Source organism: Colias philodice, chromosome 30 (genome assembly GCF_061535455.1).
Source record: "Colias philodice isolate Cphi_HAF_F1 chromosome 30, ilColPhil1 Martin Lab GWU primary, whole genome shotgun sequence".
In the NCBI taxonomy this organism is placed as follows: Eukaryota; Metazoa; Arthropoda; class Insecta; order Lepidoptera; family Pieridae; genus Colias; species Colias philodice.
The window spans coordinates 531,946-549,849 of NC_143115.1; the positions used below are offsets into that span (position 1 = coordinate 531,946).

General features: G+C 33.3%; 1 protein-coding gene across 1 annotated transcript in view; it reads right to left on the reverse strand.

Annotated features, from left to right (window-relative positions):
• emp (epithelial membrane protein) overlaps window positions 1-17,904 on the reverse strand; it is a 128,716-nt gene that overhangs the window by 100,269 nt on the left and 10,543 nt on the right. The gene's annotated exons all lie outside the window — the stretch shown is intronic.

The window sequence follows — 17,904 nt, forward strand, 5'->3', positions numbered from 1 at the left end:
AAATCCTACTATGTAGGTACTTCACTACATAGTATACAACACTTTCTCTGTCCCTATGTCCCTATGTATGCTTAAATCTTTAAAACTACGCTACGGATTTTGATGCGTTTTTTTTTTAATAGATAGAGTGATTCAAGAGGAAGGTTTTAGTATATAATTTATTATGTTTTAGACAAAGCGGGCGAAGCTGCGGGCGGAAAGCTAGTAATATTATAAATGCGAAAGTGCAGTGTGAGGATGTGTGTGTGTGTGTTTGTTACTCTTTCACGCAAATTCTACTAAACCGATTACAAGGAAATTTAGCACTCATATAGAGGGTAACTTGGATTAACACATAGGATAGGTTTTATCCCGGAAATCCCACGGGAACGGGAACTATGCTGGTTTTCCTTTGAAAACGCGGGCGAAGCCGCGGGCGGAAATCTAGTTAAATAAATAATAGCTCGTTAGAAGGAACACTGTCGTTTTCTATTAAATGACGGACATGTAGTTTTAATTATTTTACCCAATTGTTACTTATTATTTTTAATTATTTTTTTTATTCCTTCCTTTTGAACACGCTTTAAGCTTCTTTCTCTTTTATATAGTAATCTCAGCCATCGACTTCGCTCGCGAACTACTCGCATAACAACTTAAGTACTAATTTATTTCCTCTTTGCAAACCACTTCATCTGTTCCAGCGTAACAGAAAGACAAACAAACACTTTATATATATTAGTATAAGTGGTTATTATGCCTATTAGCATTAAATGAACCGCGGAAATACATACAATTCAAATCACCTCCAAACAACTTATATTATACTTTGTACTTTGATCGGACATATTTATAGGTAAATATACTAGCTTTTCGCCCGCGGCTTCGCCCGCGTTTTCTAAAACCAAATAAATTATATACTAAACCTTCCTCTATCTATTAAAAAAAACCTCATCAAATTCCGTTGCGTAGTTTTAAAGATTTAAGCATAGGTACATAGGGACTGAGAAAGCGACTTTGATTTATAGGTACCTACTATGTAGTGACTATCTGTTCGCCCGCAGCTTCGCCCGCGCAGTCAAGGAAAACCCGCATAGTTCCAGTCCCCGCAGTATTTTCGGGATAAAACCTTTCCCATGTGTTAATCCAAGTTACAATCTGTGTGTCTGACAAATTTGATGAAAATTGGTAGAGCAGTTTTCGCGTGAAGGAGTAGCAAACAAAGAAACATACATACAAACTTTCGCATTTTTAATATTAGTAGGATTTAACGCTAGATTTCCGCACGCGACTTCGCCCTTTTTGTAGAAGATTAAACAAATTATAAAAAGACCACTCTTTCTATTTAAAAAAAAAACCTCATCTAAATCCGTTGCGTAGTTTTAAAGATAAGTGTATTATAGGGACGGACATACAGCGACAGCGACTTTGTTTTATACTATGTAGCGACTGTACTTTGGTCGGATATATTTATAATTATATTTAAGATAAATGCTTGCCTTGGGGTGACCGCGAAATAAGATATTTAAACATAATAAAACGAGTTATAGCGATTTTTTTACGTAATTTTTATATGCCGAAAAGCATATTTTCTATCTAGGTGCCTACCTATATTAAAGCGTTTTTATTTAGTTAAGGATCTTGACGCGCGATCTAAATGTTTAATTTAGTTTTTATACAAGCTACATAATAGGTAGATACCTACTATTCAATATAGGGTTGCCACTCATATAAACTTATATTGATTAAAAGTGAAGTCCCATGTCCCCAAGTGGGGTAAGGGGCAGATGCATTATACATCTGTTTCACTGATCGATTTTCTTTAGAGACAAGTAGGTGATCAGCCTTCTGTGTCCTACCAGATCAAGACATTTTTTTCTTCGTGTCCACCGAGAATCGAATCCAGGACCCCTCGGCGCTACGCTCACGCGTCAACCACTGTGTACCAAAGAGCGGTATATTGGTTAAGGCTTCGCTTTATTTGTAACTAGCGGTTCGCCCCGGCTTCTCCCGTGATACGCGATTACGTTTTCTCTCCAGAACCATCCTCGTACTTCAAGGAATATTATAAAAAATAACGAAATCGGTTCAGCCGTTCTCGCGCTTACCAACACATTTTGCGATTCATTTTTTTATGTAGTTTAGTATCTGGATAAATATTAAATGTAATGTATTATCGTAATCATCCAGAATGCAATTCTTATATAAAAAATCGGTCCACATTTCACATGCATTTTTACACTGTATATTTCACCATGATCGGGTGACAAATATCAATTAAATTTATTAAAAACAATAATACAAGCACAGCACAACACAGCACCTACAAGATCATAGGTAAGTATACCTTCACAAAGAAAAAGAAATACTTAAAAATTACGATTTTTTTTATAATAACTACGCCATAGTTTTTTTTTTATTTTTTAAGTGAATAATTTCAAAATCGTGACAACCCGTATAATCGTATCAAAAAATTCATGTCACGAAAAGCGTTGGTGGAATATTTCAGTTTTTTGCTATTATTATTATTTACTAGCGGTCCGCCCCGGCTTCGCCCGTGGTATTTTCTCTACATAAAAACCATCCTCGTACTTCAAGGAATATAATAAAAAAAGAATTATCGAAATCGGTTCAGCCGTTCTCGAGTTATGCGCTTACCAACACATTTTGCGATTCATTTTTATATATAAGACTAGCGGTCCGCCCCGGCTTCGCCCGTGGTACATGTTTACGTTTTCTCTACATAAAAACCATCCTCGTCCTTCAAGGAATATAATAAAAAAAGAATTATCGAAATTGGTTCAGCCGTTCTCGAGTTATGCGCTTACCAACACATTTTGCAATTCATTTTTATATATAAGAAGATTATAATCATAATATTTTGTCATACGTATGAACAAACAACTAGGTAAGTACATTTTTTTATAAATTGTAAAAAATATGTTGTACAGCACGTGACATGAATATTATAATGAACTAGCGCTGCCCCGAGGTTTTACCCGTATTGCTCCGCTCCTGTTGGTCTTAGCCACAGACAGGTCTTAGCTTAGCGTGATAATGTTAGCTTACTCGATAAATGGGCGGACCAGTAGTTCCTGAGATTAGCGCGTTCAAACAAACTAAGTACTAGCCTTCCGCCCGCAGCTTCGCCCGCTTATAAAACATAATATAAAACATAATACTAAAACATAATACAATAACATAATACATAATAATACATAATATGTAATATAACATAATACATTGAATACATAATACATAATAATATAACATAATACTAAAACCTTCCTCTATCTATTAAAAAAACCACATCAAAATCCGTTGCGTAGTTTTAAAGATTTAAGCGTACAAAGGGACATAGGGACAGAGAGAGCGACTTTGTTATATATACTATGTAGTGAATTCTGTGGTAGTGATAAATAATATCTATTTTTCTTTATACATTTGTTTATTATTATTAGCTAGAGCGAGACAGCAATATTCTTTGTTTGATTATTATTATCTGTATAATCAAATGAGCATTGTTTAATTTGTATTGCATCACTGTTTTGACTTCAATGTAAAGGGACTTGTTCATAAAACATCACAAACATAAAACATTTGAATTAAATTCATTTAAAATATATTTTAAAACTTCTTTAGGCGCGTTGAGAGTAAAATTTCAAGGTCGCGTCATGGCAATATCGACACGTCATGGAGTAAGGCGACGATTTTGGTATATTTGAATCTTGCCAAAGAAGTTTCACTTCTGACACGTGTGCTGAGCACACACGCTCTTTCTTATTATTTTTATTATGTTTAAAGTAGACAAGTAAAGTTGGATAGTTAAAAGAAATCTGATATCAATTTCAATCAAGTGTAAAAGGACCTTTACAACCGCAACAATAATGATTATTTATGACAAAGACAAAGCAGCCATATTTCAATCCCCACGGATTATAATTATTGTTATTAATATTAGGGCCGATTTTTCAATGCTTGGATAAAACTTATTCGTCGAATAATGTATAAAACTACCATTTTAAAAACGTATTCTAATTGCCCGTATTTGACAGTTTACGTGACATTTTAATATTATCGTGTAATACTTTATTGGACGGATAAGTTTTATCCAAGCATTGAAAAATCGGCCCTTAATCAACTAATTATATATTCTTTATGAATCGTTGAGTATAATTTCTATTCTTTTCTTGTTATTATTTTGAATAGTGAAAAGTGATATTAGAATTATGTATCTTTATAACTAGCTGCGCCCCGTGGTTTTACCCGCTTTGCTCCGCCCCTGTTGGTCTTAGCGTGATGATATATAGCCTGTAGTCTTCCTCGATAAATGGGCTATCTAACACCGAAAGAATTTTTCAAATCGGACCAGTAATTCCTGAGATTAGCGCGTTCAAACAAACAAACAAACTCTTCAGCTTTATAATATTAAAGTATAGATTTTAAATATTCTGGTTTTATTTTTTAAACTTACTTAGTACATGAAATACAAGTATAAACTACTATGTTTTGCTCAATAGAGTAAAAGTTAACAACTTTTAATGAATAAAAAAATTTGCAATTAATCCATATAAATTTTATAAAGCAGAAGAATTAAACGCGCTCAAGCTCAAATCTCAGAAACTACTGGTTCGAGTTGTAAAATTATTTTGTACTAGCGGTCCGCCCCGGCTTCGCCCGTGGTACATGTTTACGTTTTCTCTACATAAGAACCATCCTCGTACTTCAAGGAATATAATAAAAAAAGAATTATCGAAATCGGTTCAGCCGTTCTCGAGTTATGCGCTTACCAACACATTTTGCGATTCATTTTTATATATTAAATAGTTATTCGATGACTATATTTATAAATAGATAGCTAATAAAAGCTATATAAAGCATAGAAAAGAAAAATATTGTAATATTGAAGGAAATCTTCCTTTTGCTTTTTTAATTAAGATGTCTCACTTCTGTTCTGACAGATATTTTGTTGTGATTATTTTTCCGACCCAAATATCGACCAATAGAAATGCACCATTCGACATCACGTGGTACAACCTACATGGTATTATACTGATAATTTTTTGAAAATTTTCTCTGGTCGTTGACGTCAAACTGACAGGTTGAATTCAATTGTGAAATTATTGGCCGACATTTGGGACGGAAAAATAATCCCCCGAATACCACACGAGCTTCAAAATTATCTGCCATTTCCCTCAAGGTTCCCTGCAAACAAATAAAGACGCAGAATAAGACAAAGGCTACTTTTTATCCCGCAAATTCCACAGGAACGGGAACTATGCGGGTTTTTCTTTGAAATCTATATATTATGTACCACGAGGGCAGACAGGCGGCCTTCTACTATTATATACACAGCTAAAACAAAATGAAATCGCGATGCAGCGTCACATCGCGTTAAATATGTGATCGCACTTTCACTGAGGTTTTTTCGTAACGTCGTGTGTGATTATGTAAGTGTCGACGTTGTATATGACGCTGCATTTACATTAAACGAGCGAATGCTCATTCTAACCCCACTTTGTCAAATTATTTTTGTGTAAACAAGCGTAGAGCATTCGTTCGTGGTAAACGTAAATTTCTTATGACGATACAAAAGTGCTTCTACAAGACTAATTGAATAAATAAATGTTAGAGTTCGTTGTTCTTAGTGCGTTCGAAAATATTCTATGCAATGTTCTAATACTGAACAACACTGAATACGTTTCGTTTACTAAAAGATCACGAAAGAATGCTCTAGCTCTATATGTTCGTTTGATGTTAATGTACCGTTAGGTGTTATGTATCGTCGAATGGTGTGCCGGAAATATTGTTGATTATTTGTGTATTTATTGTATACTGGATGATATTTATGAATTTGTATGATTTTGAAAGACATAGATATAGGTATAGAGTAGACATAGAGAAGGACATAACTTTATATATTTTATAATGGGCCGAAGTTGCCCGAAACAAAAATAAATAGCAAAATATTCACTTATAATACCACAAGAGCTTCAAAATTATCGGGTATTTTCCGATAGGTTCGTTGCAAACAAATGAAGGAGTCAAGTTTTTCAGATTAAAAAATCACGAGCGCGAAGCGAGTTTCGCGAGTGATTTTTCCTGAAAAACCTGTTAGCCTTTGTCTTATTCTGCGTCTTCAGCTACCTACATACCAAATTTCATTGTTATAAGTTCCGTAGTTTTTACATGAAAGAATAACAAACATCCAACCTTACAAACTTTCGCATTTATAATATATTAAGTAAGATAGAACTCAGGGAAATGCGACTTGCAGTTCCAGAGATGGAGAAGCGTACAAACAAACACTTCAATTTTATATTATTAGTACTAGCTGTCCCGACAAACGTTGTTCTGCCTTACTCTTATCGCTTAGAGTTCTAACACACGAACGGCCTAGTCGTTCGCAACTTGCCGTTCGTCTGTTAGAACGCTTAGGGGTATGAAAAATAGATGTCTAATTCTCAGACCTAACCAATAGGCTCACAAAATATCATAATAATATGAGAATTGGTCCCCTATACATATAATCATGGTCATATATGAGGAGTATAGTTTTGTTTTACACGAGAATTTTATATACAGGGTGTCCCACTATTGGTATACTAAGCACGAAGGGACTTGAAGTTTTGCATACACTGACCACGTAAAAAATACTTAAACAACAAAATTACGTCAAAAATTTTTTGCTATTTTTTTCCTGAAAATCCATGTTTTCTTCTCTAGCTTCGCGCAGCCGGCATATACCGCTTCTCTAATATGAGCATTTTGTCTATGAAAACATAATGTTAAACGATAGGTCACGTGCTGCTAACAAAGCTGGGCGGGTTGCTTGTTATGGGTGTACACACAGAGTTTTAAGAATTCATCTATTTGAAAAAAAATGCGTCTGGAATTTTATAAGTATTTTTTACGTACTCAGCGTATATACAAAACTATAACCTCCTTTGAGCTTAGTATACCAACACTGGGACACCCTGTATATAAATAAAATGATGATACTAAGAAGAGATTATGATCTATGACTTCTATGAGAAATACATCAGGTTATACGTTGTCTATGTTATTTGTTATTTATCCGATTATAATATAGTTCCGTGTTAAACCATCGAACGTCAATTAAATACAAGTTCATATAAATCATCTCTACGTGATTTTCCTTATCATCAAATCAATTAATTTGAAAACCAATCAAAGATTTAATATATTGTCCGTCTAACTTCAATTATTAACAGTGGAAACGAGAAGTACTCCAGTTAAGGTTGATGTTCCGACCGTCCCTCCATACATTTTTGATTACCTCTAAACACTTAACACAGACACTATTTCTTTAAAACTAATCATTTTATCACTTCTCTATAATGAAATGTGTGCGCGTTCGACCTTTTTAATCAATAATTTACAATATTTACTTAGAAAAACAACAGTAAAATACCGGAAAAATTTGACACTTCTACAGTAGTGTGCGTGACTTTTGCCAAGCGAAACACGACATAAAGCACGACATCTAGCGCATAGACTATATACTTATTACAGATCTAGCGCGTCAATGTCTAAACGAAAGGCGATGTTTAGACATTGACGCGCTAGATGTCGTGCATTCGCGTTCGTTATCTTATGCATAATGAGCATAATTCTAATAAATCAAAGTTCTGTGTAAAAATTGAGTAATTTCATTTCCAATCGTTTAAAGAAAATAACAATAAAATAAAATAAAACTAATGACCTTAGAAACTATGTTTTTTTTTATTTATTACTCATTATTGTTCGTCCGTCGTAGGTCTGTAAACTGTATTGTACACTGAAGGTAAATGGTACTGTAGGTACTTTAGTTCGGCGTCGTCGCTCGTCGGCTTGATATAAAATTACATTCTTGATTTCATTGACACGCGCTATGATTTGCGCGCGGAATTTCTTGTGTTGTGAATTTATTTTTGTATGCTATGCATTTTAATTGATTCAAATTGCAATGTTTCTCTAGTATGCATTTGAGACTATATTGTAAATTGTAATAATTGATCGTGGGTATAGTAATTAATTATTCTAATAACGCAATTAGTAATATATGTATTTTCGGTGGGATTCAAAACAAAAAATTGGCCCGTGATTTTTATGAAATTTCACCACATTGCAAATCACATCAATCATAGTTCATACACATGTATGACGAAAGTGATTAGTATTGTGGCTAACATTGACTCATCAGTTCATCACTGAAACCAGTGATAAATCAGTACCTATATCATATTGTGTTTGAATATTTTTAAACAATGATATAAGTATACAATTATTATAAATCGGTAAACTATCAAAGTAATCACAAACTTGCAAACATTGCATTGTTAAAATGTCCAGTAGTTTATGAGCCTATTCATTACAATCAAACAAACAAACAAAGTTTTCCTCTTTATAATATTAGTGTAGACAAACACTATGAATACGATCACGAATGCAAATTCGGGGATTTTCTAATTATTGCTAAATAATAATTGAATTCGTTTTGAAATACTCTATAATTTTTAGACATTTATAATGTGGTGCTCATTTTTTTTGTACTGCTAACGCTATTGTAGGTTCCTATTTTCGTTGTTTTATTTCAAGTGAACACGGCCATACAATTTTGTCACGAGCCGCCTATGATTGTAGGTACTTTTGTTAGGCTCCTTCGTCGTCCGCGTCGGCTCGAAAGTTCTTGATTTCATTGTCACGCGCTATGATTTGCGCGCGGATTTTCTTGTGTTGTGAATTTATTTTTGTATTATTATTATTTTTTATTTATTTTTTTATTTTATTGATTCAAATAAAATATTTCACTAGTATGCATTTGAGACTATATTGTATTATGTATAATTTATCGTAGGTATAGTTATTCTTATAACGCAGTTATATTTTCGGTGGGACAATTTGACCCGTGATTTTTCTGAAATATCACCACGTTGCAAATCACATCAATCATACACACGTATGACGAAAGTATAGTGGCTATAATTGACTCATCAGTTCATCACTGAAACCAGTGATAAATCAGTACATATATCATATTTTATTGTGTTTGAATATTTTTTAAACAACGATATATACAATATTATTATAAATCGGTAAACTACCAAAGTACTTCCGAATTTTCAGACAGACAAACAAGTAGTTTGAACACGCAGTTTTCTTATACTAGTAGCAAAAATCAAAACCATAATATTATGTTTCCCTACTATATTTTACTAAAAGTCGAGTGCGTCGAAATCGTAAATAATAATATGTTTTTCACCTTCCTGGTTATTTTCCCATAGTAAATAGTGTTTTAGGTTTGTTGTTGTAGGTAGGAATAATAATAATTATTCTTACATGTTGGTTATGAAATGTATATTGAAATAATTTACTTTTACAAATCATTAGTGATATAAGTTTTGAGTGAAAATGCTTGGATCAGCATAATATTATATGGTACTTCAAATACATGTTTTGATAAAAAAAACAATAGTGTAATAAAATAAAACTGCGTTTTATTGTAATCAATGTTGACAATTTTAAATTCCAAAATTATTGATCAATAAAATAGTTTACACCAACAAATATAACTTTTATTTTTATAACAATCGTTCATAATATAAACCGTAGCAGGTGGCGTTTTGAAGTTCTGTCTACTCATACAGAAAAATGGAAAACTTGTTTTTTTTGTAAACAATTTATTACTCATGTTGTTTGGCAACTCGAAGCGTGGTCGTCCGTCGTAGGTACTTTTGTTCGGCGTCGCGTCGTCGTCCGCGTCGGCTTGATATAAAACATTCTTGATTTCATTGACACGCGCTATGATTTGCGCGCGGAATTTCTTGTGTTGTGAATTTATTTTTGTATGCTATGCATTTTAATTGAATCAAATTGCAATATTTCTCTAGTATGCATTTGAGACTATATTGTAATAATTGATCGTGGGTAGGTATAGTAATTAATTATTCTAATAACGCAATTATATTTTCGGTGGGATTCAAAACAAAAAATTGGCCCGTGATTTTTATGAAATTTCACCACATTGCAAATTATATATTATACAATTACAATTACAATTATTATAAATCGGTAAACTATCAAAGTAATTACAAACTTGCAAAATATGCTTTTCCGAATTTTCAGACAGACACACAATTTTATTAGTTTGTTTTAGCAAAGTAGGTACCTATACCTATACGCTTACGTCGCGCGTCGCGTCGTCGAAAACGGTGCGCCCAGAAACAAACATACCTAATTCAGTTACAATCCTTTTTTTGTTCCGTAATTTATTGTATTTATTCTAATACGATTTTTTTTATTCGTCGGCCAGTTCTACTAGGTATAAAAAGATAAAATTGAAATATAATTATTGTAGCGACAGCCATATTATGTTACTATGTTTTCGTAAATATGTTTTTCACCTTCCTGGTTATTTTCACATAATCTTATCTTCTTATATATAAAAATGAATCGCAAAATGTGTTGGTAAGCGCATAACTCGAGAACGGCTGAACCGATTTCGATCATTCTTTTTTTATTATATTCCTTGAAGTACGAGGATGGTTTTTATGTAGAGAAAACGTAAATATTATGTACCACGGGCGAAGCCGGGGCGGACCGCTAGTATATATATATAAATGAATCGCAAAATGTGTTGGTAAGCGCATAACTCGAGAACGGCTGAACCGATTTCGATAATTCTTTTTTTATTATATTCCTTGAAGTACGAGGATGGTTCTTATGTAGAGAAAACGTAAACATGTACCACGGGCGAAGCCGGGCCGGACCGCTAGTCTTATATATAAAAATGAATCGCAAAATGTGTTGGTAAGCGCATAACTCGAGAACGGCTGAACCGATTTCGATAATTCTTTTTTTATTATATCCCTTGAAGTACGAGGATGGTTCTTATAGCTAGAGAGCTAGTTAGTTTAGTTTTAGTGCAGTGGCAGTGTAAATGTTGTTGTTGAGGTTATGTAAATTTAACACTTTAGTTAACTACCAAGATATAAAGAAATGAGGATAGGACACAATAACTATTGGTTGAGGTATTTATAAACTCATAATATACTTTTAAAAAAATCACGTTTTAATAAATTTCTAGAATTAAATTAGAACAGCTGATTCAAAATAGCCTAAAAAATCTTAATAATAATAATTACGCTTCACAGCAAGAAGAAATGTACCATATGTACCCGCACAAAGTCGATATTGTGTTGCCTACCGTTCGACTCAATGGCTAGGGTTGTAACTACCTTTAATAATTATTACCAAACTAATAAACCGAGTGATGCGAAATAACCATAATTCTTTTAGAGTTTGATAAAATGATCAGGCAGGTATTTTCTTTAATCCTCTGAATTCTCGGTTACTAAATTGTATCGTTGAAATTATTCTTAATCGCGTAAATTTAATAAATAATCATATGGAAAACACTTTTCATTTGTTTTTTTACTTTCACGCCCAACTACTATACAATAATTACGTTGTTTCGGTATTTTGACGAGAAAACGCAGGAAACATCCGTTGTATCATTTTAGATAGATTGTATATTTTGTATCTGTAGAATTGAAATCAAAGCTATGTATATGTTGTCTCCATTCTTTTCTTATCGGATTGTTGATCCCAATGCGAATGCGTCACTTAAATTTTATAAAAGACAATTAAGAACATCAAAAATAAAGTGATACGTAAATATTTCACAGTGCAATATATTATGTAATTAATAATAATTATATATTTATGAAAAAATAATTACATCAGATTTAATAATAGCAATTTTTTTGAATGTACATAATATGAATAAATGATTACATCATAATAGTAATAATCACAATTGTTTTATTTCCCATTTGTTGCAACCCTAGCATATTTTCATGTAGCAGCAGAAGTACCTACACTGGCGGCGCGGCGGCATCGTGCGACATCAAAGGCATTGCCTTACTAGGTAAGTTTATAATGACTCATTTCTTTTATTATATAATTTACGTTTTACTTTTACAGAATCCGATTCAATGGATTATGAAGACGAGTCACACAACGCCATACGATAGTGATGATGAATGAACATTTCAATAAATGCATGCGTGTTTTTTTATGTTGTTTTGTAATTGTTAATTGTTTCTTAAATAAAGAAATAAACTAAATATTTAAATGATGATTTGTTATTTGCAACACAACTTTATATTTGAGATTCTTTACAAATGTATATTTAGTTTTGTATCATCAAATTTATAAATTTTATTCCATAGTTTTCAAAATTAAATGTAAATGACCATAAAAACATTAATAAAGTAAATCATTGATGTAAGGTCAGGGAACGTAATACATATATACATCTGACCATGTAGAAGCTAAGTCTTGTTGACTGCTGAAGTCTGTAAAGTTTTGTTGTCTGCTGAAGTCTGTACGCAATGAAAATGTCTGCCGTTTCGAAAATAAGTTTTTAAGACCCTAATAAATAAAATATATGAATGGCAGATCTGGTCAAATACTTTCAAAATTGTATTTTTTTCAGCACTTTCATAAGTGTCTGCCAGAATGTTATCCGCGTGATAATGGTCTGCCATTGTTATTTTCCGATAGTAATAATAATCTATTTTCAAATATCAAAATGGCAGACGTGGTCAAATGGTTTCAAAGTTCGCCAAAAATTTCCACCTGTCTTACCTAAGCGCGCGCCCCGTCCACCACTCTGGGCTTAGTGACTCCTCATCTCATGTATAGTAGGTATAGGGGAATCAACACACAAAAATCCAGGTCTGGTCAAATACATACAGGTAGCTTTGCGCTAGCTCTCTAGCTATTACTTCTTATGGAGCGAAAACGTAAACATGTACCACGGGCGAAGCCGGGGCGGACCGCTAGTAAATAATAAAATAATAAATAGTGTATTAGATTTGTTATTGTATCTTGTATACCTACGAATAATTATTCTTACGTCTTGTTGGGAAATGTTCAAATACCTACCTATTGAAATAATTTACTGTTACAAATCATTAGTGTTATTAGTTTTGAGTGAATAGGCATGGATCAGAAATTCAGAATATAATATGCTACTAACTACTCAAATACATACATGTTTACACAACAAACACCACTGACCTCTATAACTATAAGTTATAGAGGTCAGTGACCGTCAGTGACAAACACTATGGATACCTACGCTCGCGAATGCAAATTCGGTGATTTACTAATTATTGATACCTAGTCATTGACTTCGTTTTGAAATAGCCTGTACTTTGTAATTTTTAGTGTTATAGACATTTATAAAATGTGGTGCTCATTTTTTTGTAATAAATCATCCCGAACGCTATTGTATTTTCGTTGTTTTATTTCAAGTGAACACCTATACAATTTTGTCACGAGCCGCCTCTGGCCTCTGGGTGAAATAAACAAGTCAAATGATTTTTGTTCTAATTGTATTTTGGTAGTAGTTTGTTTAGAATTTACATTACCATTGTTTAATTTTTATTTTGTATTTGCAGTAAAATAAAAAGATGAAAAACTTCATTAGGTATATTGTACGACACCTCACTCTGAATCGCGCTAGCGAAATTTTTTCGTTACAGAGCACATATACAACTTTCGGACAATCTTCATTGAGGCCGGCCGGCAAATCGAGTATGTCGAGAAACTTCACTTATTCGATGGAGGTATTCTACCTTCCTTCCTCCACAGTTGTGGGACCCCGACGTGCATTGAACACGCAGCTTTCTGATACTAGTAGCTAAAATCAAAACCACAGATATGTCTGTGATCAAAACCATAATAATATTTTTACCTATTATTTTACTAAAAGTCGAGTGCATCGAAATCGTAAATATGTTTTTCACCTTCCTGGTTTTTTTTCCATAGTAAATAGTGTTTTTGATTTGTTGTTGTATGAATAATTATTCTTACTTGTTGGTTATGAAATGTATTTTGAAATAATTTACTTTTACAAATCATTAGTGATATTAGTTTTGAGTGAAAATGCTTGGATCAGCATAATATCATATTTGCTACTTCAAATACATGTTTTGATAAAAAAAAAACAATAGTGTAATGTAGGTAATAAAATAAAACTGCGTTTTATTGTAGGTAATCAATTTTGACATTATTTATTTCCCAAAATTACAATAAAATAGTTTACGCCAACAAATATAACTTTTATTTTTATAACAATCCTACTTCCTACTAATGCGAAAGTTCATACATGTTTCAAAAGAAAAACTTTTACTTTTACTATTATTTCAATTTATCCGGTTTAATTAAGACTTAATATTGATACATATGATCATTATAAATACAAATAGGAATTAACAATATAACGAATACGTGGCACAACTAAAATTTTACCGATACCACCCGTGGTCATTCTCCTTTGTGGGTCATTTGTAACAGGATGGCGGTTCTACAGCGAAAAAAGAAAAATGATGGTCAGAACGCTGATACCGGATACCTTAAGATACTGTAATATAAAATATTACTAGATTAGATAAAATATTATAGGTAGTATCTTCACCGTGTGTGACGCGCTTTACATTCACGCCATCTAGAGTTAAATCTTTATCATTTTTGTATACGTCTGTGTGTGTAAACGACCCTGTATGCAATGACAGATGTTAAAACGCATAATTTTACCGAATTGGGTGGATTTTAAGGCAATGATATAACATATTTCAATAAAATATAATATTCAGTAACCGCCATGACTATTCCTAGGTTTGATGACTATTCCAATTACGCAAAAACTCAAATAAACTAGAAATGTAGAATTCAGCGCCATCTAGCGGGATATTGGCTGGGAACAGATCGTTGCAATCACCTTAAAATAGTATCGCTGCAAAGTCTGCGAAACGTCGGGAATATAATATAATAGACTACAGAGTACAGGCCCATGTTGAAAAATGTATGGGTCATTTGAACCACCAGGTGACAGCGACTTGCGTCTGGCCAAAGACCGCTAAGAGTGGAAAAAACATGAGGAGGCCTATACCCGACTATGGGTGAAATAAGGCTAAAAGAAAGAAGAAGAACCACCAGGGGACCTGTCTAGAACGATATAAGAGCATAAAATAATAAGATTCAGCACTATGCCGTCACTTGTAAGCTGTCCAACTGAGTGCAGAAGAGAATTCGAAAGTACAGGTAGAGATTTTTTCCCTTTGTCTCCATGATTTTTGTACGGCGTTGCGGAATAAGCAGTATAGAAATACATAGTATGACACAGATGCCGTAGATAATGAATAAATCGCATTTAAAAGCCGTTAAAAATCTTTAATTTCTAAAATCTAAATCCTTGTAGAGCCAAAATAGACAAAAATGATTTATCTCTAGCATGTTACAACGTCTAGTGCACATATTATTTAGATAGCCTGACAAAAAGCTATTATTTGTACAATGAAAGAACACAATACACATACTCATTTCCTTAACAAGTCGGCTAAGGTCGCAAACATTAGCATACAATATAATATTACTAGCTTACCGCCCGCGGCTTCGCCCGCTATGCCTAAAACCTAATAAATTATATACTAAAACCTTCCTCTTGAATCACTCTATCTATTATAAAAACCGCATCAAAATCCGTTGCGTAGTTTTAAAGATTTAAGCATACAAAGGGACATAGGGACAGAGAAAGCGACTTTGTTTTATACTATGTAGTGATGAAGAGTAAGCTGAGTAACCATTGCTATGGCAGTTACTTTTTGTTCCCCTGAATTCCCAAAAGGCAAATAATCTATTTTATTATTGAAGTGAAACTTCTTTAGGCGCGTTGAGAGTAAAATCTCAAGATAGCGTCATGACAATACCGTCACGTCATGGAGTAAAGCGACGATTTTAGTATCTTTGAATCTTGCTAAAGAATTTTCACTTCTGACACGTGTGCTTGGCACACACGCTCTTTTTTTAATATTTAACATTTATTAAGGGCCGATTTTTCAATCCTTGGATAAAACTTATTCGTCGAATAATGTATAAAACTACCATTTTAAAAACGTATTCTAATTACCCGTATTTGACAGTTTACGTGACAATTTAATATTATCGTGTAATACTTTATTGGACGGATAAGTTTTATCCAAGCATTGAAAAATCGGCCCTAAATCGAATTAAAGTTAATAATTAGGTAGTTGCTTCATGAAGTTGGGACAACAGTAATTTTTGCATAAGAAATACGATGGATGGAGCATTTTCATCAAATGAGTGAATGCTCATTCTAACCCCACTATGGCAATTTCTTTCAGTATAAACAGGCGTAGAGCATTCTTCGTTGTTCTTAGTGCGTTCGAAAAGATTCTATGCAATGTTCTAATACTGAACAACACTAAATCATTGAGATATACATATGGAGACGACACTGCCTACATCACTTATGTTCCGCTCAACATAAGCTATATGGCTTAACTGCACGCTCATTTTTTATTTGTTTTAAAGTGAAACGCATCAAATATGCCTTCGTGTGTGTTACGATATTGCACAAATAATACGGAAAAGTGACTAACATAACTTTTCATCGGTAGGTACCTAACTAGATAATAATTTTTTAAAACTTAGAGCAAAAAAATGGCGCACAGATTTTGTTCGTGGTGTCTCCTATATATGTAGTAATATTATCTCAATGCACTAAATACGAGTTTTCGTTTACACTAAAAGGTAATGAAAGAATGCTCTTGCGTTCTCTATGTTCGTTTGGTCTAAATGCACCGTAAGATGAGCGAATTTCGATAAGCCTAACCAAGTAATTATGAATAATAGTTTGGTAATCCATTACCGAAATGAACAAAGGTGTTTATTATAACATATGAAAACAGAGCTGACTTCATACAATTGAATTTGGTTATTATCAAAACAAACACAGTTATGACTATAGCACAGATAATTCATACTAATATTATAAATGCGAAAGTAACTCTGTCTGTCTGTTACTCAATCACGCCTGAACTACTGAACCAATTTGCATGAAATTTGGTATAGATATATTTTGATACCCGAGAAAGGACATAGGATAGGTTTTATCCCGGAAATCCTACGGGAACGGGTTTTTCTCTGAAAACGCGGGCGAAGCCGCGGGCGGAGAGCTAGTATATTATACAGTGTGGAAATTTTCGATGGGCCCTGGAGAGACAATACTTCAAAGTTTAAATACTGAAGATAGAAAATTTTGCTGACAGGAAACATTCGTTTATTCCTAAAAAGAAATAGAACTGCAATCAAAGATTTTCGAAAATTCACTTGCATCGACCGGGAATCGAACTAAGTAAAAATTTAAAAAAAATTATATTAGTTATTTTATTCTTCAAATCGATATATCATGGAGTAAGGCGACGATTTTGGTATCTTTGAATTTTGCCCAAAGAAGTTTCACTTCTGACACGTGTGCTCGGCACACTCGCTCTTTTTTTAGTTTATATGCATATAAATGTTTGTAGTTTTTAAAAGTGCATTATTTATAAGTTAAAATTTGCAGTTTTATTTGTAACTAGCCGCTCCGCGCGGTTTCACCCCCGTGGCTCCTCTCCTGTTGGTCGTAGCGTGATGGTATATAGCCTATAGCCTTCCTCGATAAATGAGCTATCTAACACCGAAAGAATTTTTCAAATCGGACCAGTAGTACCCGAGATTAGCGCGTTCAAACAAACAAACAAACAAACTCTTCAGCTTTATAATATTAGTATAGATAAAATGTATTTTCTTTCTCTTCTTTCTATGTATACATGGGATGATTTCAAAACAGTAGTTTTACGATTTTCTACATAGTCATCACGCGTAGGGTAATTACAACAAGTAACGACGCGAAACGATCTCTAGTCTCGAGATAATTAGTTTTAATACCGGTAATTGAAATTCCGAATAGTAATGGATATCCACCTTTTTGCATAGGTAAATGTATGATATAATTATTAGTAAAAGGTCGAGTAATTACGCATTAGGGTGATTTTCCAAAAATGAAAATGA